This window comes from Narcine bancroftii, chromosome 1 (assembly GCF_036971445.1).
Source record: "Narcine bancroftii isolate sNarBan1 chromosome 1, sNarBan1.hap1, whole genome shotgun sequence".
Classification (NCBI taxonomy): Eukaryota; Metazoa; Chordata; class Chondrichthyes; order Torpediniformes; family Narcinidae; genus Narcine; species Narcine bancroftii.
In genome coordinates, this window is record NC_091469.1 from 462310332 (window position 1) to 462337322 (window position 26991).

General features: G+C 42.0%; 1 long non-coding RNA gene across 1 annotated transcript; it reads right to left on the bottom strand.

Annotated features, from left to right (window-relative positions):
* Window positions 1-1117: 1117 nt before the first annotated feature.
* LOC138753750 (uncharacterized) lies at window positions 1118-8109 on the bottom strand. The gene is made up of 2 exons (XR_011351403.1): window positions 8052-8109; window positions 1118-1710 (listed from the first exon to the last, which is right to left on the bottom strand). It is a non-coding gene; the product is annotated as an uncharacterized lncRNA (long non-coding RNA).
* Window positions 8110-26991: the final 18882 nt, after the last annotated feature.

Here is a 26991-nt window from a genome sequence, read left to right on the forward strand (position 1 = left end):
CAGATCAATGTACTGCTCTGACACCAGAAAAGGGAAGACTGCACTATTGCAAAGTCACCTGTATTTGCACAAGGACATTAATATTATCTTTTGCATTTATTGTTGTTTTAATTCAGTTATGTATTGTATTTGTTTATTTTCACAAAGTATTTGTTCAGCTACAGGAAGTAAGAATTTTGGTGCATATGTACATTGTGCAATGTACCTGACAACAAGCTCATAATGGAGGAGGCAAAGTCACCATCCTGAATGGTGGCTGCACAACTGCAACCATCTTCTTAGTGCATCTGGGTTCCTCCATTTATGATTGCATATTACTGCTGGGATTGCATATTATTGCTGTGTCTTGCACCGGGAAGACTGAGCAAAGTTCGCATCTCTGTCATCTCTTTATTTCCACTTGTTCTTTCTCTAGACTCATCCTTTAAGGGACTCATATTCCATTTTAGCTACATTCATTATTTCTATGTATCTATAGAATCCTTCACCTTGCTTTTATCTTATTTGCTCATTTTCTTTCATTTTGTCTCCTTTTTATATATTTTTTTTATATATTGTTTTTTATTTATTGTTTTTTATATATTTTTTTATATATTGTTTTTATATATTGTTTTTTATATATTGTTTTATATAGTTTTTATATATTGTTTTTTAATATATTTTTATATATTGTTTTTATATATTGTTTTTATATTGTTTTTATATATTGTTTTTATATATTGTTTTTTATATATTGTTTTTATATATTGTTTTTATGTATTGTTTTTTATATATTGTTTTTATATATTGTTTTTATATATTGTTTTTATATATTGTTTTTATATAGTTTTTTATATATTGTTTTTATATATTGTTTTTTATATATTGTTTTTATATATTGTTTTTATATATTGTTTTTTATATATTGTTTTTATATATTGTTTTTTATATATTGTTTTTATATATTGTTTTTATATATTTTTTATATATTGTTTTTTATATATTGTTTTTTTATCCTTTGATGATTTCTAAATGTTACCAATTCTCCTGTCCACCAAAAACACTGCAATTACCAATAAATCGACCCTGTTTACCATTGATCATTCTGTTCTTGTGTGCAAATAATTATCTATTGAAATTGTGTGAATGTATTCTTTTATTTTCTCATAAGCATAGTAATTAACATTTGCAGATTACAGTTCAGACTATATTCATTTCCCTGTATCTTTAAAGTGGGGACTACCATACATTATTCTGCCAGGTGCTAATGTGACTTGAGGACTGACTACTTTTCATAAAGGACGCTTCATCAGTTGCCCTGTCTTTGTTGCTCTTCTTCATTAATGACAATATTAAGACTTAGCCTTCTATATTTCCAAAAGTCCTAAAATATTTGCATCGTTCTTCCATTTATTCTTCCGTTCACCACAGATATCTCTCAAAAACCATCCACGCTTCCCAATAACCCAAACACCATCCTGACTCATCATTCCACCTTTTAACAAAGCAATGGGAACTTTCATGTTCTCTCAGATGCGTGAACATTGAAGGGTGCTTCCCTTGCGAAGCCAATGTGATGTTGTCATTGTTCCATTAGTAAGGGTCCATGACTTGTGAAGCCAGTGTGATTTTGTCATTGTTCCATTAGTCCTGTGCTTCAGGCAAACCTTAATTGAATGGGTAGGATCCTCCTTCCATGTCAAAGCACGCAAACTACCTCTCAAGGTTCATCTGCAGGGAGATTGATAGGGTTATTAAAAATACATTGCTAAAAATTCTAATGATTTAATAATAAAGCTCACGAACACATGCACAGATATATACTCACAAGCATGAGTGCACATGCATGGAGGAAACAGTAGAGCTATTTTAAGTTCAGTTTAAAATGAATATTGAAATCTGCAGGATTCATCATGTTAAATGATTTCTTGTTTGCTTAATTTAATATAAACTACCAATGCAAGCTAAGACATTGAAGCATGAATGAGAGATGAATATATTTTAATATCTGGCTGGCAGGGAATAGATCAGTTGGAAATATGGGCTGAGAAAGAGCAGGTGGTGTTTAATCCAGATAAGTGCAAGGCGTTGCACTTTGGGAGATCAAATGTAAGAGGGAAGCATTCAGTCAAGTTCATAGCTCCCTGAAAGTGGCAACACAAGTAAATAGAGCAGTAAATGGGTGTTAAGTATTCTTCCCTTCATCAGTCAGGCAATACGATATAAAAGTTGGCACGTCATGTAGCAGCTGTATAAATCATTGGTTGGGCCTTATTTGGAGCATCGCGTGCAGTTCTGTTTCCCAAATTACAGAAAGGATGTGGAGAGGTTGTAGAAAAGGTTCAGCAGATCGTTGCCTGGATTAGAGAGTATTAGCTAAATGGAGTGGTTGGACAAACTTGCTTTTCTCTGGCGCATTAGTGGCTGAAGAGTAATCTGATACATGTATCTAAAATTATGAGGGTACACAAGTCAGAGTCTTGTTTTCAGGGTGGAAATAGCAAATACTACAGGAGCATATATTTATGATGAAGATGTATGAGGCAATTTAAACAGAGGTGCCTGGAACATGTCATGTTGCCAGGAGAGGTCACAGAAGCACACACAGTAGTAATTGGACAGACAATGCACAATCAGGGGATGGGCATTGGGAAGGCAAATGAAACCATTTTAAATTGGCATCATGGTTGGCTCATGGTGGTGACTCCAAACTCCTTACAGAAGTAGAACTTGAATTCAAATGTTTTAATGTATTTTTTTCAGTGCAAGTAGATATGAACAATTGTCTGTTCCCGATTGCCTCTAAGTTGAGGAGACAGTTTTGTCAATTACTCTGCTGTGGCTCTTCAGTCATACACTGGCAAGATGTGGTAAAGTGGCAGATTTCCTTCCCTGAAGGACATTAATGAACCAGATGGGCTTTTACGACAATCCAGTTGTAATAGATTGTCATTAATCAGATTATTTTTTCCTAAAAAACTTTAATTAACTGAATTTAAATTCCCCAGCTGTCATGGTAGAATTGGAAGTCATGTTACTGAATTGTAAATCCATCCCTCTGGATAATAAGCTCATTAATTTCACCACCGTGCCACACGATGAAGTTAGAAGAAATCTTCAGAACAGTGGGCTCACACTTCAAACTCACACGAACACTTCTGTTTGTCTATTTAACATGACAGCAAATCTCATCAAAAATGAGAAGGAAACTTGAATTTTCAGTCTATTTAACAGTTGGATACCATTTCAAATTTAAAGCAATATGGTTGTTTATTTGTTTTCTGGCAAGCAACCTCCAAACAATTTGAAATTTGTCAGAAATCTTGCCCGTGCCTCCCAAGGCCACGATGAGAATCAGGACCACAGTTAGTAATGTGCTGTAAATGTTAAATTGATTTGCCAATTGATGAAGCGTCTTTAACCTGAAGTGTTAACTCTTTCCTGACCTGCTGAGAACAGAGGTTCACTGACTTCATAGCCTGATTTCATACTGACTGTTCACTGCTTAATCTCTATAGGAAAACAAAGGTCCGCAAATGCCCACTGACTCCCACTCTCATTTGCTATTCTTTTGCAGCTATTTCCTTGATGCCTTTGGTTTGTCAAAAGAGAGAAATGATTAAATTTGCAGTTATTCGCAGCACTAATCCTCAGTCTTTCTGCAAACTAGATGGATGATGTTGAGGGTAATTAAGTTAATGATCACTGTATCCATTTTCCAGTAATGCTTTCACCTAAAGCAGTAGGCCTATCTCTTCCCTGAATCTATATTACATTCCTGGAAGCACAGTAACAGACGGATTCTTAATTTTCCATTTCCAGTTTCATGTCACCTTCTTTACTGGATATGCTGACAATCACTCTTGGGTGTAGCAGCTATTTTGTTAGTATGGACTTTCCTCATTATTGGTCTCTTGAGGGCAAATAGAAAGCAGTGAGATAATTGTTGCTTAGCAACGCTGAACTCTGGAGCCCAACGTGCTTTGCATTATTAAGTTAGAAAGAACTTGCATTTACACAGTACCTTACTTGGTATAACACAGCACCTTTCAAGTTTTGGAGTACCCTTTGCAGTGTAGTCACTAATCTAATGTAGGAAATGCAATGGCATGCATCTACAGTAATGTAAAAATGACCAGATTAGGATAGGAAAGGCTTGTACTCTGAGGTAACACTGAGCAGAAAGTCCACACATGGCCAGTGATGACACTCCACTGGTCAATTCTTTCACAACCCAAGGCATTAAACATAATAGATTGTCTTGTAAATCTCATGGATGCAAAAACAGTTGATCTTGTCATGGTGGAGATGGTTATGGGGTGGAGAATTGCAGTAGTTAGCAGAATCACTGAGGCAAGGAGAGAATGGGCTGAGAGGGGGACAGTAGGGACAATTGGATGGTGGATAGGAAAGATCAAGGCAGAGTCCAGGTGGATGGGACTGCCAGTGATCAGGGATCAGAGCAGGGATCATGTTCAGGAGTCAAATATTGGGGATGAAATGCAGTGGAGTGGCGATCATGGGCTTGGTCAAAGAGGGACAGAGTGGGAAAACAGAAATGGTCTGAAATGTCAGGCTTTGGAAATGAGTTGGATGGAGAGGTCATCAGGCTCCTAGATAGTTGTTGGGCAAAGAGGAGATTGGGGAAGAGGGCAGAGGTGATCAGGGAGGTTGGATGAGAACTGGAATAAGAGGAGTATTGAGGTGAGGATTGAGCAGAGAAGCGATGAGGGAATTGGTGTGAGGGTTAGACAGAGAGATGGTTGGGTGTTGGAGGTGGTGGCAGGGCAGAAAGATAGTTAGGGGTTTGAGGTGAATGCTGGACAGAGATGATTGGGGGTTTAAGGTTGTGGTTGAACAGAGAGATGATTAGGGGTTTGATGCGGGGGTTGAGCAGAGAAATGTTTATAGGTTTTAGGTGGGTGTTGAGCAGGGATGGTTGGGGGTTGAGATGGGATTGGGGCAGAGGGATGGTTGGGGGTCAGGCAAAAGAATGGATGGGGCTTTGAGGTGGGGGTGGGACAGAGAGATGGTTGGGGGTTTGAGGTGGGGGTTGGGCAGAGAGATGTCTCCCAAATGTTGGCCTTCCTCTATCATTACACTCATTATCCTGTAATTACCTGGCTTATTTCTGCTGCCCTTCTTACATTAAGATGCTACATTAGCCCTCCACTAGTTAGCTGGTACCTCTCCTGTGGCCAGAGAAACACTGAAAATTTCTGTTAGAACCATATCAATCTCCAACTTTGACTTGCAGCCTAAGGCACATCTCATCAGGTCGTATGAATTGATCTGACTTTAAAGCTACCTCATCATCTAATATAGAGCATGGAACTTTACCGCACAGTAAAAGCATAGAAATGTTGGAGGAAATCTGCAGGTCTCACAGTGTCCATATTACTGCTGTTCCAGGCCTACACCCTTCTTCAAGGTATGGGCAAAATGCAGGAGAAGAACCTGTTGTGGCATGTCTCGAGGTTCTAGCTCGGGAATAGGACACACACAACAAGGAGTGCAATTGACACTGATTTAATGAACTGGCTGCTGTCTTTTATATGCTCAGGCAGACCCTGGCTGCCAAGTGACTGTCGGGCATAACCTGTGCCGCTTCAGGCTCTAATCGGTAAAACCCCTTTGCGATCCGTCACCGGTGATTAGCTGGCAGAGCCTGTTTCAGAGTGGCCTATGGGGACGAGCCACTGGCGCCTCATGCAGCCCGCCCGATGGCGTGTTCGAACGGCGTCTTCCGTGTCGGCCTGTGGTGACAGCCGCGTGCCGCTACTCTATATTAAAAAGCTGGTGACAAAATGTTGAATATGATAAGAGGACAGGAGTGTGGAAAGGTGAGAACTGATTGGCAGAGGGGCATGGTTTTTGACTCTGTGAAAGGAGACCGAGGGAAAAGGAAAGAGAGAGAGAGAGAGAGAGAGAGAGAGAGAAAGGCAGAGCTAAAGGAAAGGAGGTATTGGGAAAGAGGGAGTGGGGTGGGGGGTGGGCTAACGGAAACTGGAGAAATTGATGTTAATGCCATTTGGTTGGAGGGTGCCCGGATGGAATAAGAGGTGTTGTTCCTCTAATTTGCAAGGGTCTCAGTGTGGGAGTGCAAGAAACCATGGACAGACATGTCAGCAAGGGAATCGATTGGGGAATGTGTGACCTGCTGAGTTACTCCAGCATTTTGTGCTTTTACGACAATCAGCAGACTTTCGTTTGTTTACTACTTTACGGCACTGTATTGGCCCTTCAGCCCACAACGTTGTGCCGACCTACTCCACATCAATCCAACCCTTCCCACTTTACAGTCCATAACCCTCCGTTTTTCTCACATTCGTGCACCTATCTTAATGTCTTTCAAATGTCCCCATTGTACCAGCCTCTGCCACCATCCCGGAAATGCATTCCAGACACCCACCACTCTCTGTTGTGATGGGCGCAGAGGACCCCAAAACCCAGCAGCAATAGAAATTTACCAAGACAAATGGTTACTCAAACAAAAGTTACTATTAATTTTCTTTAAACATAAAAACAGGATCAAACTTTAACTTATTACTATTAACTTAATTTAACCTACCTTATCCCCCTTTGAAGTCTAAGCCCACATTTATGTAATGTGTGTGTAAGTTCAGAAGTGTTCTTTGATTCAACTGTCCAATCTCACTTGTCACTCCTCCAAGTTCACTGGTATCAAGTAATTCCTATACTGTGCACAGAATTTAACATTTATGAATCTTCACCAGGCTTTGGTGCTTGAAAGGTAAATGGTTACCGCTCAGGAAGGTTCTTGTCGGTTTTCAGAGAGGGATTTGTGGCTTGTTGGACACCCACAAACTGATTCTTTCCGATCAGCCAGTGCCTTGCCAAAGACACTTGACTCATCAGGGTTTTCTAGATGATAACCTCTTTCTTTCAGTTCACCACAGAGTTCCTTTTCTGTTTCCCTTATTTCTCCTCTAAATTTTTCTCCGCTCAACTTAAAAAAATTATTTAAATTTATAATTTAATTTGAATTTTTAATTTAGCTTAAGGCATTTGCAGGCCTTTTCAGCTCACAAGCCTGTGACACCCAAATACACTAATTGACCTATAAACCTGTGGGGTGTGGGGGAAACTGGAGCACCCAGAGGAAACCCATGTATGTCATGGGAGGAATGTATACACTCCTTACAAACAGTGCTGGGTTTGGACCTGGGTTGCTGGCTCTATAAAAGTGTTGTGCTAACTGCTATGCTATGCTATGCTATGCTATGCGAAACGTGCCATCCTCTGTCATTTGGTATATCCTCTGATATTTGATATTACTACCTGAGAAAAGTGTACTGGCTTTCCACTGTATCTATGGCTCTCATAATCATGTAGAGCTCTAGTGTTACCTCTCATCCTTTATTGTTCCAAAGAGAAAAGACCAAGCTCTGTAACCTGCTTCAGAAAAAAACATCCTCCAATCCGGGCAACATTCTGGTAAGTCTCCTCTGTGCCCTCTCTAAAGGGTTTACATCTTTCCTGTAATGAGGTGACCCAAACTGAATGCAATACACCAAGGATTGTTCAACCAGAGTTACCTCCTTTTCAAAAGGATTTGAAAAGCATGATCACCAGAAGGGCCTGTTTCTGAGCAGTTTAACACAAGATCTCAGGTTCTATACATCTACACCTTGCAGAGATTGGCATTTTGATTGCTAATAGACTCCACTCTTTCCTTGGTTACCCTATCACCCTTAAGATATTGATAAAATCCTTCAGGATTTTCCTTCATCTTGTCTATTGATAACATGTTCTGCCTCCTTTTCGCTCTCTCACTTGCCCCTCCTGCACACTCTACTCTCTACCTCTGTTGGGTGGCACTTGCTTTTAAATCTGAAAACCCGCCTTAACCCTATTGTTTGTTCTTTATCCGACTCTCAATATCCCTTTACTTTGTTATTAGATGATTGTTTAAATATTGATGTAATCAATATATTAGATAAAGTATGTTCAAAATTATGGAATTACATTAATATAATAATCATGAAACAAGATCCCAAACCAATGTGTTTAAGGTGAAAAGGCGCTTAGATGACTAAGTGCTACTATACCTTTAAGAAATGAATGCACCACACCGCATGACCTTGATATATTTTGTTGTATTAGACACTGTTGTTTAGCTTGAGAATAATTGCTTTCAATAAAGGATGTTCAGTAGTTGGCTTTGTCTAGTCTGAGTAATGGTCGTCATGGCAACACAGAAAAAAAAATCTCAGCTACAACATGCGCTCTGAATGTTTATGGAAAGGAAGGTATTTGCCAGGACTCCTGGGCTATCACCACTGAATTTCTTCATAACAGTGTCTGGCTGAATCAGATATGACTTGTTTTAACATCGCATTTTAAAGCGAGCACCTTTGATAATGCACAGTATCAGTTCTGCATGAGAAAGTCAGTCTAAATTTTTTTGGAGTGGTACTTTAATCCACAAGTTTGTGGCTTCAATTACATCGTCACCACTGCCAAAATGTAAATATAACTGGAGGAGTTCAATTTCATGCATTCACCAGTTCAGTGTTCCTAGTCATTACATTGGAATAGAGTTTTATGCTTCCATCAGCATTAGTTGTTCCTGAGAGTGCTGATGTGAGAAAATTGGACACAACCTTCCTCCGTACCCATATAGTGGACATCTGACTGACTTAGCAGGTGGGTTGCAAGGAGACAAAACAAATACTTGCATCTTTGTTTCCCCAACTTCCTTGGCAGCTTTGCACCTAATGATCTCAAGCAAATCGGATAAAAACCTGCTGGCTTCCTAAATGGGTTGAGACTTCCAGTCACCAGCGTGATAAGGAGTCAAAGGTCCCTTGTCCAAACAATAACCTAAGGAATGTCAATATTGGGCAGCAAAGGTTTGGAATTAATATTGCAGCATCCAATCCTCCTGGTAAATAGTCATGGTCTTTTTCCCAGGGTGGAAGAGGTATAGATTTATGGTGAGAGGGGAAAGACTTAAAAGGGACCTAAGGGTGGTGGGTATATGCAACCAGATGAAGAGAGGGGGACTTTTTTTTTGTGGCCTCTTGTCATTTGTGGTCAACTATGGGTACTGCACCAAAAGTGAAGCTGGAATGGCCTCTCCAGGGCACAAGCAAGGGCAGAGTTGATATGGAGATAAATCTGGAGAACCCCATCTCCATGATAAGGACAGGTCCAAAAGAATGACGAAAGTCAATACAGTTTGGTGCCAGCAGCATCCAGGAGTTGCCGTGCCAAGGCTGGGTGCAGGACTCTGATCCTTGGGGTTTACTCCCAAAGCCTTTCCAGTGAGCAGATGTAGCCACAAGGCCGAGGAGGATTGAAATCATAGTTTTCCCTCTCCGAGATTAGTTACCATCCACGTCACCTTGAAACCATCTGCCTGGAGCAACTGGTTTCAAGGCAACAGTGGTCCACCCGCCTTTGCCCCTTCTCTGTCAGTGAGAACAGCTCCACTGGGCATAAGAACTATGCCACATGTGACAGCCATGACTTGGACTTGGTTGTCAGAGGCTGTTTGAGATGCATGCCATGAAGAGCATTTGTGTAGCAGTGGAAGCTCGTCGCCACTACCACTCTTCAGCTATAACAACCTTCAGAGACAGTTTGGGGACAATTAACAAAACCCTTGTAGTTGAGGTTGATGGCCTTCATTCTGTTGATCTACAGAGTGAAGAAGTCTGCGCATATTTGTTGAACGTGTACTTGATGTTGCACTCCAAGAAGTGCACAATACTTTGCAAATTAACCAATTAATTCCAATGGCATGAAAACCATGATGATTGGAGATGATAGATATGTTGCAGCCTTTGTCCGCCTTCACAGCCATTGAGTTCAGAGTAATTTCATCTGCCTGTTTGACCACTGAGGACTTGATTGAATTGTTCTTTGTCAAGGACCTCACCCTCGACCTTACCGCCATGGGTGACCCTACCAGGAGAATAGCTCCAGATGACATCACTCTCGGGATCACTGTACCACATAAGCCTCTCCCCCACGCCAAGGTGACAATCCATGGAAAATATTTAGATAGGAGCATGGACAGGAAAGGATATGAGCTGAATACAGGCAAATGGGACTTCCTAAGCCAGCATGGATGAGGTAGATCAACGTGCTTGTTTTCATGCTCTAGAACTCTGTGATGCTGTGGTTCAGGATGTTACCAGAGGTTTGAAGGACTGAATGTGTAAGATTGCTCTTTAAAGTAGGGAGAAGGACAGATCAATCCGCACACCTACCTGAATTCAATCTCGAGGAAACGTGAGACAATAATGTTGGCCAAAGCTCAAAGAGAAAAGCCTGCAATTAATGAAAGGTATCTCAGATTTCTAATAAGAAAGTTATGTTGATCAGTTAATGGAGAGGATGGTGAGGGGAGGGCCACTGATGGTGCAGACATGGACTTGTGAGATACAAATCTTACACAAATTCAAGATTTGCTGTGTAGCAATGATCCATGACCTCCTGCATTCCTCTGAGGCTTTGACCACCAACAGCAGATGCTTCTAGTCTCCTGAAAGATGTCACAAGCATAATCTCTGCAAAATCTGCTGGATCAACTGTAGGGGTAAGGGAATCAAAGTCTGCATCCTCAAGCAGGCCAGAATTCCCTGCAGTGAGTCCATAGTTATGTCCTACTCCCCTTGGGCAGGCCACATCATTCACGTGTAAGACATGCAAAGCAGAGAAACAAGGTCCCTTTAGTTTGGGCTCCAGACAGAACAGGCTTTTACATTAAACTTAGATGAGACAAGAACATGGGGAGATGGGTTAAGGACGAAAGGTGTTTAAAGGGAGCATTAGAGTGAACTTCTTCATGCAGAGTAATGAGCTAGCTGAAGTGGTGAATCCGGGCTTGATTTCGACACTTAAGAAAAATGCACATGGATGGGAGGGGTATGGAGATCTAAGGTCCATGTGGAGGTCAATGGGACTAAGCAGAATAATAATTCAGCACCTACTAGATTGGCCAAATGGCCTGATTCCATGCAGTAGTGTTCTGTGATTGCTGGGAATATCTGGGCCACGATCACTCAAAGTAGAGAAAGAGCATTTGAAATGATATTGAGGCCTTTATGAGGAGCAGACAGGGCCCAGTGTAAGTGGCAGAAGAAGTGCGCCTCTTAATAACTATTCACCTGCCTAAACTATCAAGATTCTAGATTCAAGTAAGGCAGACAGTTTTGTCATCTGCAGAAATCACTGGGCACCTCTATCAGTCAGAGAAAAAGAAGGAAAAGAGAGTCCCCACCAAAGCTTCCAAAATGTCCGCAGATTTTCCTCCAGTGCTCCCACAACTCATGCAGCTACACTAAGTCCAACCTGAGCTCCAGATGCTAACCTCTGACGCAAGAAGGAGGCCTTCCAATTTGTACTATGTACAATCAAGGTTTTATTTGAAATGTACAAGTTATCTGTCTTTTCTTACATTCCAGCTTATGTGTATATTTTTTTATTAAACTCAATAAAAATATTTTTAAAAGAAAATTAAACCTTCAGAGTCCTTGGCACCTCCTCACTTTCCAGTTCCGATACCTGGTACCCATTTACCCAGTCTCAATTCAGTCTCCAGCAGTCTGCAGCTTGGTATGAGTACTTTGACCACAGTTGGCACCAATGCCTGTGTGTCCTTCAGCTGCAGAACCTCTCACTGGTCCGCTGCTGTGGTCACCATGTCGTGGTCATCTCCTCTGCTTCTCCATCTCAAACAGGAGGTGGTCTCCCTGTATTTCCTGCCCTGTGTCAGTCTTCTGCTTTCCTGGAATATGCAACCCCACCCCACCCCCAATCCCACCCCAGAGCCCGCTGCAAACACAGGTGCCACCATCTTAGGGCCAGACCCTGTGGTCACTGGATTTTAAAATAAACTCACGTCAGCTCCTTTAGCGGGATTTTTTAAGCCTGTACGATGCTAGACTGGGTGGTAGGACCCCACGGAGGAGTGCTGTGCCTCCACTCCCCAATCTCCTCAGGTCCATATTGTTACAGCAGCTCTGGGGGAACCTCGTTCATGAGTGAAGAGCTGCGGTAGCACTTTCTGGCCGGAGGCATTGCCACCAGTAGGACCACCAGCTATAACTCCAGGGGTAATGGCCAGGTGGAGAGGGAGAATGCCACCATTTGGAATGCTGTGCTCCTGGTCCTGAAGTCCAGGGACCGGCCAGTGTCTCACTGGCAGGACATCCTGCCAGAGGCATTACATGCCAGCTGGTCCCTCCTGTGCACCACTATAAACACCACCTCACAATGTTGTACGTTTGCCTTCCACAGGAAGTCGGCAAATGGTCCCTCGGTGCCCTCCTGGTAGGTGACACCAGGCCCAGTCCTGCTCTGAAGACACATGAGGGGCCATAAGACCGATTGACCCATTGGTCGAAGAGGTACATCTCATCCATGCTAACCCTCAGTACTCTTTTGTGAGGTACCCCAACGGCCATGAGGATACAGTACCTGTCTGAGATATGGCGCATACCGGAGAGTTCGGAACCACTTCATGCACCCCTGACCACCCTGAGTTCATCACCACCCCACAATGGGACTCACTGATAGGGAAAGACTCACCTGGGATACCACCCCCCACAGACCTCACTCCAACAGGACAGGCTCCCCTCAGGGCACAGTCAATCCCTCCATCCAATTCCATTTCCAACATCTCTCCAACACAGGCAACACCCTCTCCACGTAGTCAGATGGTAACCCCATCTCTTGACATTTGGCTGGTGGAACAGCAAACCATCCCCACCCCTGCTCCCCACAGGTCCCGTAGACAGAGGAGGTCACTGGTGCGACTGAATCTTTAGTCTTGGCAGTTTTTTTCTTTGATGTTCAAAGACTGAGGGGGGGGGTTCTGTTTTAAAAGGAGGGGTAAATGTGGTGATATGTTTCCTCCATTGTATATAGTTATTGTAGACCACTGTATATATGGAGCTGGCCCTCCCACTGATGTCTCATACCCTATGACTCCTCCCCCATGGTCCTGGGCCATAAAGGTCATGCCACCTCTCCCTTCCCACTATTCCTATACCTGGATCCGGGCCAGCAAGGTTCTTCTGTACATTAAAGCCTATTGTTCCCTCAGCCTCGTCTTTGTGGTTACTGGTAGTGCACTACAAAAGCTAAAACAATCATTACCACAGTTCAGTACTTGCACCACCATACTGTGTTTCAAGATACAAGGAATATAATTTCAAAGGTGGTTTATGATAGAAAACTTCATTATATTTTAACGTTCTTTTATTTGGCTTGGCTTCGCGGACGAAAATTTATGGAGGGGGTAAAAGTCCACGTCAGCTGCAGGCTCGATTGTGGCTGACAAGTCCAATGCGGGACAGGCAGACACGGTTGCAGCGGTTGCAGGGGAAAATTGGTTGGTTGGGGTTGGGTGTTGGGTTTTTCCTCCTTTGTCTTTTGTCAGTGAGGTGGGCTCTGCGGTCTTCTTCAAAGGAGGTTGCTGCCCGCCGAATTGTGAGGCGCCAAGATGCACGGTTTGAGGCGATATCAGCCCACTGGCAGTGGTCAATGTGGCAGGCACCAAGAGATTTCTTTAGGTAGTCCTTGTACCTATTCTTTGGTGCACCTCTGTCATGGTGGCCAGTGGAGAGCTCGCCATATAACACGATCTTGGGAAGGCGATGGTCCTCCATTCTGGAGACGTGACCCACCCAGCGCAGCTGGATCTTCAGCAGCGTGGATTCGATGCTGTCGGCCTCTGCCATCTCGAGTACTTCGACGTTAGGGATGAAGTCGCTCCAATGAATTTTGAGGATGGAGCGGAGACAACGCTGGTGGAAGCGTTCTAGGAGCCGTAGGTGATGCCGGTAGAGGACCCATGATTTGGAGCCGAACAGGAGTGTGGGTATGACAACGACTCTGTATACGCTTATCTTTGTGAGGTTTTTCAGTTGGTTGTTTTTCCAGACTCTTTTGTGTAGTCTTCCAAAGGCGCTATTTGCCTTGGCGAGTCTGTTGTCTATCTCGTTGTCGATCCTTGCATCCGATGAAATGGTGCAGCCGAGATAGGTAAACTGGTTGACCGTTTTGAGTGTTGTGTGCCCGATGGAGATGTGGGGGGGTGGGGGGCTGGTAGTCATGGTGGGGAGCTGGCTGATGGAGGACCTCAGTTTTCTTCAGGCTGACTTCCAGGCCAAACATTTTGGCAGTTTCCGCAAAACAGGACGTCAAGCGCCGAAGAGCTGGCTCTGAATGGGCAACTAAAGAGGCATCGTCTGCAAAGAGTACTTCACGGACAAGTTGCTCTTGTGTCTTGTTGTGAGCTTGCAGGCGCCTCAGATTGAAGAGACTGCCATCCGTGCGGTACCGCATGTAAACGTATTAAACAGTAAAACAGATAATAACAGACTTCAGCGAGGGTAAACAGATTGGTGAAATAGGTTGACACTTGCTAATGAAATTTAGCAGAGAGATGTGTGAAGTTATGTATTTTGGCAAGGAGTCAGAGGAAAGGTGGTGTGAGCAAAATGGTTTGGAGCTTCACGGGATACAGGAGGTAGAGAGGACTGACAGACCACAAAACATTGGTGGCCAAAAAAATGGACAGGCACCATGTTCATTTTTGAATCGAGGAATAAGGTCACAAAATGTGAAGGCTCTGTTGAACCTTCAGCAAACACTCTTAAGGCCTCAGCTGGAAGAGAATCCTCAGTGTGTGGATCACACCTCAGACCTTGGAGAGGCTGCAAGGGAGATTTACCAGACTGCCAATGGAGTGAAGGCTTTCAGTTATTGGAGTAGGAAAAAGTTCAGTTCCTAATTTATAACATTGTTCAACAAGATAACGTGTTGAATTTAGTAAATGAGAGGAAATAGACTGGATAATCATTAATCAAGGGATACAGATTAAGGTGATTGACCAAAGCATGTAAAGTGACATGAGGAAACAGACTTGAGAGCTGCAAAAAGTTAAAGAAGTCAACCATATTTTAAGTTGCTGGATGAGACTGCCTGGAGATAAAGGGAGATTGGTGGTGTACTAGGGTGAAAGAGAAAGGTGAAGGCTTGTTGGTGGCAGATGATCAGTCTGGAGAAAGTGTAAGTAGAAGAAAAGAATCAGAATAAAGGAGAGAGAAAATTGCTACAACAGCAAATTACAAACCACAGCATTTTGGAGCACAGAACAAAGAACTTTACCCATGAAATCCAACCAATGTAAGCCTAATCCTTCCCTACCTCATACCCATAGCCCTCTCTTTGCCTTAAAATCCATGTGCCCATCTTAGTCAAATCTCTATAGAAGCAGTCTCCACCACTGCCCTTGGCCATTCATTCCAGGTACCCACCACTCTCTGATGTCTCCCTGAAACTTTTCATCACACTCAAACATCCTCTTAAATTTGTCACCCCAATAAAACAGGTACTGGTTGCCCATCCTTTATATGCCCCTCCAAATCTTATATAGCTCTATTAAGTTACTTTTTGGCCTTTGTCACTCCAAAGAGAAAAGCCATAGCTATGTCAGCCTTGCTTTATTAGACATGTTCTCAAATCCAGGCAACATCCTGGTAAATTTCCTCTGCATCCTCTCTAAAGCATCTACATCCTTCCTGTGATGAGGCAACCAAAACAGAATGCTATAATCCAAGAGTGATCCAACTAGAGTTCTGGAAACTTTAAATTAAAAAGAATGCTCAACAGGTCAGATAGAATTAGATGTCAATTTAATTTTTCTCTCTCCACAGGTGCTGCCCGACTTGCTGAGAATTTCCAGCACTTTTGGTTGTTATTATAGATATACATTAGGTGCATTATATTGCCCTTCTATGACTTGAGGTATTAAGTTTCATGATACAGCAAAATCCCTGGTGATGCCGGGTATGCAAATTTCCCAGTTGACTGAGACACACTCATACAATACCTCATTAATACAAGTGCATTAAGAATTAACAGCATAAAATACAAAAGACCAGTTTACTTTAATCAGGTAATTCCTGTAACTTGCAAAATTTAAAATGATCTTCGAACCCCAGTCACTGGGGTTGCACTAACTGCTGCGCTAACCGTTTTGCCATCTTAATTAAGGCCTCTCCCAAGTATACAGATAAAGCATTTCTAATATACTTAAAACAGATAAAGACAAAGACTCTTACCAGGCAGGGTTAGGGAGACACTTTAGGAGAGTTGTCCCAGTTGTGAGCAGCATTTTATTGAAACTTTGTTCAAACTGATGCTGTGGGGGACACGACCAGAGCACTCCGAGGTTGACTGTTGCATCGGAGAAGTTTAATTTTGCAATTTTAAGCTTTTATTAAAATTTTTATTGCATCAGAAAAGTTTAATTTTGCAATTTTAAGCTTTTATTTAAATTTTAATTCATTTTAAATTGTATTTATTTATTTCCTCTCTTTTTTTCACTGGTTGCTTGAATTCTGGAATCCAGGGATTTTTACTGTATCTGGAAGTTGCTGCCTGGAAAAGTGATAGGAGCAGGTTCATAGAAACTGATTAAAAGAGAATTGAACAGTCATTTTGAAATTAAAATGTAGGACAAGAATAAAAGGGCTAAGGAGTTAGACAAGCGTTGTCAGAGATGTGTCGAACAAGTCTTAGTTGGGAAGACATGGAGATGGATTTGATCCTTTAATGTCTGCACCAAAGCATCGTTTGGGGAAATCTTGGCTAAGGGGCATGGGGAAACTATGACAAGAGATTATGGATTTTACTTCCCATTCCAATCAAGTGGATTCCGTGCCAGGCACTTTGATACAAATTAGAAGGAGATCATTTCAGCACATCTAAATCCATTGCATAGGACAACCCAATGTTCTCTGCAGCCTATTCTCCCCTCAACTCTTCCCAGGTTCCATCATTCACAAGGGACAATTTACAGTGAACAATTCACACGTAATTTTTTTTGTCGGAGGAAACCAGAGGACTAGTTTGGTCATACTGGTAATGTTGGGCCAAAGGGGCTGTTCTGTGTCACGTGACCCTGGAGAAATTCATGCAAATGAATGTGAAAACTTCAGGCGAATAGCACCAGACGTCAGGTTTGAACTCTGGCGTTTTGGAGCAGCAGCTGTGTGGTGCTATGCTGGCATGCCACCTTCTGATTGTTTTGTCCTCTCTCTGTTTGCTTCATGATTAGCATTCAGTCAGTGAAGATAAGGCTCTTCCCCCCTTTACTGTTTTGTTATGACAGCAATGGTGGATCGGCACTGCTACACAAAACAACTCTCACTTGTCCAGCGTAGATCCCTAAGGAAGTAAGGTCAGAAGTCATACGCCCCAAATATTCTTCCTGGATATGAAGCCTGACTGAAATAAAGTAAATGAAATGTTAATATTAAATTGGATAAATAACGTGATTTCAAACAGCAGTAATATAATTAATAATAATAGCAGTAAAACCTCCAGAATTTTCACTTAAAAGAAAACCAGCCATGAAGAATATTAAAAAAAAATAGTCTCCAAATAATGAATGATAAAACTGTTCAAGGCACATTATTACAAAGGAGGCACACAACTTTAAAGTGTTGTGGTTAGCCTCAACACCATTCAACAAGCTCAGTGTGAGGTGGTCAAAAAGAAAAACAAAAAGATTTCGACATAATTTCAATTGACACAGAAGAACGAAAACAATAAAATTGCTGTAAGATATTGGGAGACGGCCAGGCGTGAACACTGGGGCCCTGGATAAAGGGGAAATAAAAATGACATTAAAATCAAGCTTAACAATTAAAAGGGCAAGGATAATGTTTGTGTCGCTGAGACAGAAGAAAGTCTCTGGAGAAATGAAATCATGTGGAACAACTGAAAGGGCAAGTGGAATAAATCTTGTATGATTTATTTACTTTTGGTGTGTTATGTAATAAGTATTATTTATTAACATCTGTTCCTGGAGATGTGCCAGATTTCACAATGTCTGTTGAGCTCCAGAGATGGGACTTACTGGTTCATATTTGCTGATTGGTGGCTTTGAAATCAATTAACATTCTGACTGGCTGCTAATCCGATATTTGGTGCTTCCTGGATTATAGTAATGTAATAAATGGAACATGTACTCATGAGGCATTTGACCAAATCAAATTGGTTTGACAGACAAGTTATTTACCTTTCACTATTTTTCTTTGTCTGTTTAGCACAGTGGTTTTCAAACTGCGCGCCTAAACTCACATTCCACCTTAAACAATCCTTATACCATAAGTGCTCAGTGATTGGTAAGGGATTGCTTAAGGTGGTACGTGAGTGAGAAGGGAAGGTTGAAAACTACTGCTCTAGATCCAATTGCTACTGAAATATTTTGCATGAGAAAAATTGTCATTGGCCCATTTCCTTGGAAGTTATGAAACTGTGCACATAACGAGTCAATTAGGTACGATTAAAACAGTGGTTTTCAAACTTTTTTTCTTTCTACTCACAGACCACCTTAAGCAATCCCTTACTAATCACAGAGCACCTATGGCTTAGGGTGGAATGTCAGTTTAGGGGGCCAGTTTGAAATCCACTGGTTTAGTACCACAAAACTTAACACACTTCTTTGAGGGCAGTGAATGTACAAAATTGCTGGAGAAACTCTGCAGTCCTACAGCATTCAGTGGAGGCAAAATTATGTCACTAATATTCTGGGCCTTCATTAAAGATGTAAAATGTCGGGTATACCATACAACTCCAATTATTCCTCCATCAATTTTGTGAATTAACTACAATCACAGTATCTGCAGTCTTTCTTGTTCATCTCTTTGAGAAGTTCCATGGATGTTATGGTATTCTGATAGGCTGATAATTCATATCTGACCTTGTGACTACCAGGATTGCAGCAGGAGCCAATAGTAAATTTAAGTTACTCTTTGCAGTGAACTGAGATTCACTGGTGGTATGTAATACTGATGGCTGGCACCACCTCCATCTATCCATGGATAACCCTGGCTTCCTGCCTAAATCCTGAGCCCTTCTCTAAGACCCTACCCTCAGTTGTAAGCTAATAAGAATGAATGTTCTCCTTCCAGTCATGAGAGCTTTCATTCACACTGCACTCTTACTCAATCAGCTTCCCAAATTAAATATCTGAGTGCATAGTAAGCACCATACAGGGCAGGAAGGCATGATGGCTCCCCTCCTGTTAGCTTCCATGGCTTCTGCCAGACATTTTTCAATCACTGAATCAAACCTGACCTCGAGCTCCTTATGACATTTCTGTACCATCAACTATGTCTACTTCTATGACATTGCCTGAATTTACTTGCTTCAACTCAGCTGTTGAAATCTTCTTGATAATCTGATTCATTTTCTACCCTATAAACATCCAAAATTCGCTTGTCCATGCCCTAACCTGCACTAAAATCTGTTTATGCAACGTGTGCCTGCTCCTTCAGCTACATTAAACAATTCTCATCTATACATGCATACATCACCTTGGTCACACATCTTCCTGACTCTACAGTACCTTTAAATCTATGTGCCTTCCTTTAATTATAGCTTCTTGTCTATATTCAGTGTTGACCATGCTTTCAGTTGCAATAGGTTAATACTTAGAATGCCTTCCAGAAACTTTTACTTTTGACCTTTTCCCTATATTTATGTCTCTCCTTCAAACATAGCTTGTTGACCAAGTTTTTTTTGGCACCTGCCCATTTTTTACGAACTCGCTTTGAAGGTTGAAGATGCTGGTAACGGTAATTATGGATGAGCTCCCCTCTGCCCTTCAAGAAAGGGGAAATATGTCAACTGATCAAGAGATCCTTTTGTATGAAATGACTGTCGATGTTGAGATATGGATGAGGGGTTTGCAGCCATGCTAAATGTGTGTTGGAATCTTGAACCATGCATTTGTTAACTGAGAAAGGTTGAGGAAAGTTAGTAACGGTTTGCCTGTGATAGGTTGCACTGAATGGTGTGTTAGAATTTCCCTCTAGGAATGTGCAGCCAGAGCTACTCTGGGCTGCCTTACTCATCTAATCATGACAGGCATCTGGATAATATAAAGGTAACACATTAATAGCCAACATATCGAACAAAACCCCATCCTATCCCACCCATACTCTCTTGACCCTCCTTCCATTGAGAAGAAGATTCCTGAGTGTGAACATTTTCTGTCCTGCCATTAACAGACCCCGAATCAACATCACAGTATTAAAATAATGTTGCTATTTTTTCCCTCTGAAATGCTGTCTTCAGTATTGTGTTTTACTGCTGTACTACAATAGCGCCTTTGGAAGACTACACAAAAGAGTCTGGAAAAACAACCAACTGAAAAACCTCACAAAGATAAGCGTATACAGAGCCGTTGTCATACCCACACTCCTGTTCGGCTCCGAATCATGGGTCCTCTACCGGCATCACCTACGGCTCCTAGAATGCTTCCACCAGCGTTGTCTCCGCTCCATCCTCAACATTCATTGGAGCGCTTTCATCCCTAATGTCGAAGTACTCGAGATGGCAGAGGTCGACAGCATCGAGTCCACGCTGCTGAAGACCCAGCTGCGCTGGGTGGGTCATGTCTCCAGAATGGAGGACCATCGTCTTCCCAAGATCGTGTTATATGGCGAGCTCTCCACTGGCCACCGTGACAGAGGTGCACCAAAGAAAAGGTACAAGGACTGCCTAAAGAAATCTCTTGGTGCTTGCCACATTGACTACCGCCAGTGGGCTGATATCGCCTCAAACCGTGCATCTTGGCGCCTCACAGTTTGGCGGGCAGCAACCTCCTTTGAAGAAGACCGCAGAGCCCACCTCACTGACAAAAGGCAAAGGAGGAAAAACCCAACACCCAACCCCAACCAACCAATTTTCCCCTGCAACCGCTGCAACCGTGTCTGCCTGTCCCGCATCGGACTTGTCAGCCATAAACGAGCCTGCAGCTGACGTGGACATTTACCCCCTCCATAAATCTTCGTCTGCGAAGCCAAGCCAAAGACATACATGTTGACCAGCTAGGCAAATTACAAAATGAAATTTCTCCCCAGGCCTTGGTAAATGTGACTATAACCCAACTTGATAAACTTAATGTGATAATCGAAAGCCATAAATTAATATTGAAATATATCCTCCTCTCTCTTTGCCTCAGAAGCTAATGGCAAAATAATTTCAAACCATATGGCAATAGGAGCCTGTAGTGTCAATACAAAATTATTCTCAGGGGGATTTGAAACAACAGTCTAATGCAAAAATATTCAACTCAGACTCTAGTATTATACAATGCTCAATTATGGATTATTTGAGGAATCATTATTGAGTGATACACCACTCCGTATCTATCACCATTTATATAACTTGTAATGTGCCAGGACATCTTGGATTCCATGAAAACCAATTGACATTTGGTATTGCTATAAAGATAGAGATGCCGTTTTGAGTTCTGTGTGCCCTATGGAGATGTAGGTGGGGGGGGGGGGGGGGCTGGTGGTCATGGTGGGGAGCTGGCTGATGGAGGACCTCAGTTTTCTTCAGACTGACTTCCAGGCCAAACATATTGGCAGTTTCCGCAAAACAGGACGTCATGCACAGGAGAGCTGGCTCTGAATGGGCAACTAAAGCGGCATCATCTGCAAAGAGTAGTTCACGGACAAGTTGCTCTTGTGTCTTGGTGTGAGCTTGCAGGCGCCTCAGATTGAAGAGACTGCCACCTGTGCGGTACCGGATGTAAACAGCGTCTTCATTGTTGAGGTCTTTCATGGCTTGTTTCAGCATCATGCTGAAGAAGATTGAAAAGAGGGTTGGTGCGAGGACACAGCCTTGCTTCACGCCGTTGACAATGGAGAAGGGTTCGGAGAGCTCATTGCTGTATCTGACCCGACCTTGTTGGTTTTCGTGCAGTTGGATAACCATGTTGAGGAACTTGGGGGGGCATCCGAGGCGCTCCAGTATTTTCCAAAGCCCTTTCCTGCTCACAGTGTCAAAGGCTTTGGTGAGGTCAACAAAGGTGATGTAGAGTCCTTTGTTTTGTTCTCTGCACTTTTCTTGGAGCTGATGCAAGGATCGACAAAGAGATAGACAACAGACTCGCCAAGGCAAATAGCGCCTTTGGAAGTCTACACAAAAGAATCTGGAAAAACAACCACCTGAAGAAACACACGAAGATCAGCGTGTACAGAGCCGTTGTCATACCCATGCTCCTGTTCGGCTCCGAATCATGGGTCCTCTACCGGCATCACCTATGGCTCCTAGAACGCTTCCATCAGTGCTGTCTCCGTTCCATCTTCAACATTCATTGGAATGACTTCATCACCAACATCGAAGTACTCGAGCTGGCAGAGTCCACAAGCATCGAATCCATGCTGCTGAAGACCCAACTGCACTGGGTGGGTCACGTCTCCAGAATGGAGGACCATTGCCTTCCCAAGATCGTGTTCTATGGCAAACTCTCCAGTGGCCACCGAGACAGAGGTGCACCAAAGAAGAGATACAAGGACTGCTTAAAGAAATCTCTTGGTGTCTGCCACATTGACCACCGCCAGTGGGCTGATATCACCTCCAACCGTGCATCTTGGCGCCTCACAGTTCAGGGGGCAGCAACCTCCTTTGAAGAAGACTGCAGAGCCCACCTCACTGACAAAAGACAAAGGAGGAAAAACCCAACATCCAACCCCAACCAACCAATTTTCCCTTGCAACCGCTGCAACCGTGCCTGCCTGTCCCACATCGGACTTGTCAGTCATCAACGAGCCTGCAGCAGATGTGGACATACCCCTCCATAAATCTTCGTCCGCGAAGCCAAGCCAAAGAAAAAGAAGAAGAAAGATAGAGATGCCAGTAAAGAAAAGCAGATCTTTCTTTTTCAAGCTGGTGAAGGCACATCCACAATGTTATGGATGAGTTAGTCAACATTTACTGCAGCACACAAACCTGATGGAGAAACTCACTAGATCATGCAACATCTATAAGAAGTAACATGTATCCAACATTTGGGCCAGGGCTCCAATAGCCAACATTGAGACCAGAATGAAGAAATGGAGATGCATGTCATGTTTGGGTGGTGTATGACTTGGAGAAGATGCTGCATATAAATGGTGGTGCTCTCATGTGCCCACTATCTTTGTCCTTCCAGGAGATAGTGATCATGGGTTTGGTCTGTCAGAGTAGCTTGGGGGAATAACTGCTGTGCATTTTATGGATGTGATGGCTCACACAGTAGTAACTGAGCTGTTGTGGCAATGGGAAGGAATACTTGGTGTGCTTGATAGGATGGTAATCAAATAGGCTGTTTTGATCTGTATTTAAACAGGAAAGTCTGCAGAAGCTGTGATTATGATGCAATACTCACATTTGCTGGAGAAACTCAGCAGGTAACACAGCATCCACAGAAAGTAAAGACAACCAACGTTCAGGGCCTGAGCGCTCCATCAAGATATGAGCAAAACGCTGACAGATAGATGCCTGATTAAAAAGGAGGGTAAAAGAGAGGAGAGGAGAGGAGGAAGGTGCAGGGAGAGGACTACATGCTAATGGGTAAGCAGTCATTAGTGGATAATGCTGATATGATAGGGGGATGGAATAGCTCTCTTAATGGAAAGGGAAGGGTGCGGGGAGCTGGACAAGAAGATACAGAGGAAAAGAGAAAGAGAGAGACTTGGGGGAGGGGTTAATGGAAACTGGAGAAGTCAATCTTGTTCAAGATACCAAACAGAATATTATTTTATTCTGGATTACATTGAGCCTCTCAAGAATTGTTGAAGCCTTACTCATCCAAAGAAATAGCCAGTATTTCATCATGAAAATCAATCCATGGCACTCTTGACTTGTGCATTTGAGATGACAGAGAGGCCCGAGAATATCAGGAGGGGATCCCAGCTTGCGACTTGTCCTTGTAACTATGAGGTTTATGTGGTTAATTAAGTAGCATTCTGGTCAATGTTGTTTTCCAGGATACTAATGGAGAGGAATTTGCCATCAAATTGAATAAATATTTAGGCAATCTTATGTTGGAAAGGTTATTTCTGAGCACATTTGTGGCATAAATGTTATTTTCCACATACACATCATGAATGGACATCTCTAACTCTGATCTTTTGATAGAGGTCATTGATGGCTTTCTTTCTTTTAAAAATACTTTTTTATTGATCTTAACATATAAATCCTACATACAAAGTCTTCTAATTACTCAAATAACAGGTCATATGTACATATCACAAATTAAATATCAAGGTAAATCATAAACCAATCCATATTTGTATATTAAACAATATTTCCTAAAAATATTCAGGTTAGAAATCTAAACAAAGGGTGTCTAATTTAATGATATAATTAATTACAACCATATTTGAACCCATATTTAACATATTAATCTAAAAAAATAAATAAAAAGAAGAAAAAAAACTACAACTAAATCTAATTTATCTCCTCCCTCTAAACAAGGTTACCTTGTAGAAAAGGATGTAAAGATATGGATCAAAGAGCGACCTTCAGAAACAGGACAGAGAATCACTGGAGCATCCAAAATTATTAATTCTTCCAGTCATGATAGGAATCTATGAATGGGCCCCACATCTTTTCAAATTGAAACTTTCTATCTTTCTATTTAATTTTCTCCAAGCTTAAATAGGATATTACATCATATAACCACTGTGTATGGGTAGGTGAAGAGTCATCTTTCCATTTCATTAAAATTGTTTGTCTGGCTATCAGCATGGAAAAAGAGGAAACTTTCTCCTAGGTTGCAGACAGAGGTATATCCAGTTCACGAGAAAAAACAAACAAGGCAATTAAAGGGCATGGTTCTATTTTAATCTTAAAAGTTGTTGATAAAGTTTGGAAAATGTTTTCCCAAAATCTTGATGGCAGAGCTAAAGATTTTTAGATATGGAAACGGAACTACATGCCTGTGACCCTAACATCAATAGTGGGAAAGTTACTGGAAGGGACTCTGAGTGAAAGGATCCATCTTCTTTGGGTAAAATGAGGACTGAATAGGAATTATCAGAGTGGCAAACATGTCTCTTGTATTTGATGTAGCTTTTTTTTTGAAGAGAGGACTATGAGAATTGACGACAGAGTGATAAACATCATCTACACAGACCTTAGCATGGCTTTTGGTATGGTCCTGAATGATGGACTAATTCAGAATTTTAGATCGCTTTGGATCCAGAGTGAGCTAGCCAATTAGATACAAAAGGAGTCAGAAGGTTGTAATAGAGGCTTGTGACAGGTGGTGTGCTTTAGTGATCAGTGCTCCCTCCACCTTTTGTCATATTTGGATAAGAATGCAATTTGGGGATGATACCAAAATTGGTGGAATTGTGAACAGTAAAGAAAGTCATCGGTTTGCAACAGGATAGCGATCAACTGGAAAAGTCGGCAAAGAAACGCCAGATAGCACTTTTCTGAGATCAATGTGATCTATTTTGGGAAGTTAAACTATTGCAGGACATGCACAGTTTATGGAAGGTTTCTGGAGACGGTTGGAGAACAGAGAGCCATAAGGGTACAAGCACATAGTTCACTGTACGTGGTGAAGAGGGAAGTTGGCGTGCACGCCTTTATCAATCAGTGTACTGAGTTCACAAGTTGAGGCAACATGCTACAATGTGTACAACATGTTTGTGAGACCAGACTTGGAGTGTCACGTGTAGTTCTTGTTCCCCAGCTGTAGGAAAGATATGATTAATCTAGCGAGGGCCAGAAAAATATTCACAAAGGATATCGTTAGGAATGTAGGGCTTTAGCTACAAGGAGAGACCAAATGGGTTGGGTCTGTTTTCCTTGACAAAGGCGGTTGAGGAGTGATACTACAGAGATTTATAAAAGAAGAAGAGGCAAAGATAAGGCATGGTCACAATCTTTTCCCTCATGTCTTAGAGTCTAAAACTGATAAACATCATTTCAAGGTAATAGAGAAACGAACTGAAAGGCATATTCTTCACACTTTTTTTCCATTATATATTTTTATAATACATTTACTCAGTTATTCTACACGCATAAGTTTAGTTTTCTGGGCAGGTCCCATTTCTTTACCATTAACAATTCATCACACAGATCTGGTGCTGGTAACTAAATCCATTAAGCTACTCTGACACACCCTACCACAGACATTCATTTTGGTCCAGACACCCCTTCCATCCTACTCACAACTTACCCTCAACTCTCTCTTTCTCAGTTCTGAAAAGCGTAACAGATCTGAAGCCTTGGCTGCTTCTGTTTCTACAGAGTGTTTTCTTTCCAGTGGTTTCTGTCTTCTTCCGGACTTCATCATCTGAAGACACTGAGTGGCCATTTGACCTGAATCTAATGAATGGGAAACAGAAGAACGTGAGAAATAGGAGAAGGTGTAGACATTAAGGAAATGGAGAAAGGTGACAAAAGTGAAGTTATTCAGAGTGGGAATGAGTTCTGCCAGGCAAATGGGTATGTCAGTGTATTGAGTATTGTTCCAGGAAGAAGCAGAGCACAGAGACATAATAACACAAGACTTTGGAGCAGAAGTAGATTATTTGGTCTTTTGAGCCAACTCTGCCATTTAACAAGTGTAATGACAGTAAGTTGAGTCACAAAGCAAATTGTGCAAAGGATCTGCAGAGAGAAAGTGACAGGTTAAGTGGGTAGACAAGAATCTTGCAGATTGGGGAACAATGTTGGTAAATATGAGGTCATCCACTTTGGAAGAAAAAAATAGCTGTCAAATTATTATTTAATTTGTCAAATATTATGCAGAGAGCCAGGAAGGTTTGAGAATGAACCACGGAAGTTTCATTTATATGTGCATCAGGTAATCAAGCATAGAAATGAAATGTTGGACTTCCTTGCCAGAGGGACTGAATTGAAGAACCTGGAGGCTCTGCTGCAACTATAGAGGGCCCTGGTGACACTGCATCTGGAGCACTGTGTGTGGCTATGGTCTTCTTACTTGAGAAAAGATGTTCTCTTTTCGTAGGTGGTGGGGAGTAGGTTAACCAGGTTGATTCCAGAGATTGGGTGGGGGGTGGGGTTGCTTAGCCAATATAGAGAGAATAAAGGGTTTGAGACATTAAAGAGTTTAGAATGAGAGGGGACATTACAGGGATGCATTAAATTATAAAGGGATAAATAGGATAGAAGCATGAAATTTGTTTTGATGGCTGATCT